General features: G+C 41.5%; 1 long non-coding RNA gene across 1 annotated transcript; it reads right to left on the bottom strand.

Annotated features, from left to right (window-relative positions):
* Positions 1–1,051: 1,051 nt before the first annotated feature.
* LOC130378542 (uncharacterized) lies at positions 1,052–3,310 on the bottom strand. Its single transcript, XR_008894750.1, has 3 exons — positions 2,830–3,310; positions 1,679–1,906; positions 1,052–1,359 (listed from the first exon to the last, which is right to left on the bottom strand). It is a non-coding gene; the product is annotated as an uncharacterized LOC130378542 (long non-coding RNA).

Genomic DNA, 3,310 nt, shown 5'->3' on the forward strand with positions numbered 1-3,310 from the left:
AATATGGACTTCTATTAACATTGGAACACATGTTATGTTGTTGTTTATGCAGGATCAACTGCAGCTATTAAGTTGGAGAGTGTCACTACAAGAACAGCATTGTTGAAGGATGTTCGGCAGTTGTCCCCACAGCATCAGACTTTTTCCCTGGAGGCCTTTCACTCGCTTATCCTCCACTTTGCACCTAAGCACACTGGCTTCTCCTTCCTTGGGATGTACAGCAGGTAAATAGTGTGATATTGAAATGAGTATGGTACAGTGAGGCTGCAACTGCATTCATTTTAAATTGGTACTTGGATATAAGAGCAGCTTGTGAATTGCTTTTTCCGCAAAGGAGGCTGGGTCGTCCGCCCTGTCAAGGAGAAGCCATCGTACGGTAAGCTGTTTTAGTTTTTTATTACTTTATTACTTACTTTTATTAAGTCCCTGAATTGGATCTAAACATTTGTTTTCTTTCTTCAGCTTATGCATCTGCCCTTATGGAGTCTCTGATTGAGGCCTACTCCAGGTCACCAAGGAGTCTACAAGAGAGCTCAGCTGACTTGTCCTCCTCTGCACCTGCCCCCCTTTCCACATCCTTCCAGATGATCAGCAAGGATGAGGCTGTTGGCTTGTATCTTGCACGACACACACGTTTTAACACAGGAAATTAGTGTTAAAACACTGTTAGGTATTTTGTACACTATATTGTAAAGCCACATTTAATCTCAGAGATAGATGTGGGACCATGGAGTTATGTGGTATCTGCATTTGCAACCAAGAGAAAGACACATCTATTGGCACATGGATCCATTCAGGGAAAGATCCCTCTTTACTTGAACTTCTGGATTCTTAAATTATTTCCCCCATTCTGATTATCTGCATTTTATTATTAATGAAGTTAATAACAAAACTATTCTTTCCCTAGGTTTTTTCTGGAGGTTTGCCTGCGGTTACCACCTGGTCCTGCTTGACACCCACGCTTTTGGTTGAAATAAGTTTATGTTCTAGTCTACAGTTTATGTATGCTACACAGGAATATTGAATTGAATATGAAGTTCTAATCCTGTATCTTAGTTTTGTTGCTGTGGTTAATTTTACGTTTAAATTTGTATTGCAGTATGTTCCTTTTGTTTTTAAACTGCAAGAACTAAATATTAAAAGAAAAGAGTCATTAAAAGTTTCTATAAAATAAGACATTATTTTTATTGACTGTCATTTAAATGAGGCCACCCAAAACCTTTATAAACCCCATGTTCCTCTGGAAACTGCCGTCTGATGGCAGACACAATGCATGCAGGTAAGGGCTTCCTGATGTGCCTGCCAAGAATTCCATAGGCCCAGCGGACAACCTGCCTGTATGCGGTGTAACGATACTGCCTTTAGGATAGGGAAACAATATCGACAGTTAAACTTACTCATCAAAAAGGGTGATATTGTTAATGGTATTAATAAGGTAAATTACAATAGAAAAAAAATCAATTGAGTTCTGATATTGCTACCAATTAATGTATTTAAATGTTTAATGTTTTCAGTTATATAAAATTGGTAAAGTCCATTCAACATATAAAGCAAGTTACAAATTCTGGGTTTCAGCAGGTTTCAAAACCCCAGAATCTGTGACTTGAGCTCTATTTACTTGGTAAACTATGATCTTTTTATAGTTATTTTATTAAGGAATGTGGACAACTGAACATACTCGTGTGTGCTGGCCTGCAGAGGGCCATGCTCCTGTTTGAAGGCCAAGTATGCTACCTGGAGCACAAAGGGGTTCAGACAGCATCCCTCAAAGCCTGGATGCAGAGTCAGGCATGTTACGTCTGGTCTGGGGTTTAGCGTCTCCACTAGAGCCCAGAAGGGATCCACCTCCCTGCAACACATGCTCTCCTCAGCTGAGCTCATTGGCTGGCATTTCCCACACAAGCACCTATCAAAAGGAAATGTGAGGTTAACTTCGCTCGTTTCTTTCAGTTTGATCGCGCACTCTCGCTCGCCCACCCGTCCGTCCGCCGGAGCAGGATTACTATTGCAACAACACATCAGTGGGGTAAAACTAACCTGTCTCACGACGGTCTAAGCCCAGCTCACGTTCCCTATTAGTGGGTGAGTTATACATCCTGTAGATTCATATATAATCAAGTACTAGTAAAGTTATGCCTGTTAAATATTGATCCGTGGCCATCATTTGCTGTCATTAGCTAATATTAACTCAAGCTAATGCCAGTCACTCACCAAGACACCTGCCCAATTCTCCACTGATTCTCTTGACACCACAACTCTATCTCCCTCCTATTGCCATGGTGTCTCCCCCTATTAGGTGGTTGCTGTTCTCCCTCACGGCTAGCTGGCTCAAAATTGTACGGAAGTGGTCCGAAACTGTTATCCATTGTTATGTTGCCTATGTAGTCTATGATGATTAGAACGTCCGTCTACCAATTCCTACGTCACGCTCGAAACGAGCGTTTGAGATGCGGAAGTAAAATTGTATCACAAAAACGGCTCAAGATGCCACTTGTAGTGTAGATTTATTAATAAAAACTAAGAAATCGTTTATTCGAATTTTTTTCCTATATGATTCTTCATTGCAGTATCTAACTTCCAATACGCACTTTAACTATAGGTTGAGTGTTGTACATAGAGTAAAAACCAAAGTAAAATTCCTCGTTTGTTCGCAAACCTGGCCAATAAAGCTGAATCTGAATTAATATGTAACCCCAGTTTAACAGTGCGTCTGATGTTGATTGAATGTTTTAACGTTAACCATGCCATGTTTGGCAAAATTATACAAAGCCCAACAAGTGTTGAACAGAAATAACAGACATAACAGCTAGTTAGCACACATCTACTTACCGGCAGGGGGGCGTGTCGCGTAGTCATGTTCCCCGGTACCTCTCCGGTCCGTTTGTGTTTTGTCCTCTCCTTCAGCTTTTCGAGCTGACACCCGTTTATACACGGGTGTTTTTTTCGGGGCTGTGGTGTAGCTGTTCCAGTCAAAACGACTAGGAACAGCTCCAGTATTCAGCGTAGCACTCCCGTCGTCATAATCAGCCGCTGAGAAATGCCGACTACAGACCAGTGTACTCCCCTTCTGAATTACTTAACTCCTTCATTCCGTCTGATCGCCACTGCTGTATTGGGTATTATTTGGGAAGTCGTGGAAATATAAATACGGTTGTTTTTGTTTTGAATTGGCGCATTGAGGTAGACAACAGAAGCTTTTATTTTTTGACTGCGCCATTGTCAAATATCATGGACTACGCGACCGGAAGTCACTTTACCCGGTGAAGGCAAAATCGAACGCCGAACCAGGAAGTTGTGAGATAGGCCTATT

Source organism: Gadus chalcogrammus, unplaced genomic scaffold (assembly GCF_026213295.1).
Source record: "Gadus chalcogrammus isolate NIFS_2021 unplaced genomic scaffold, NIFS_Gcha_1.0 GACHA086, whole genome shotgun sequence".
In the NCBI taxonomy this organism is placed as follows: Eukaryota; Metazoa; Chordata; class Actinopteri; order Gadiformes; family Gadidae; genus Gadus; species Gadus chalcogrammus.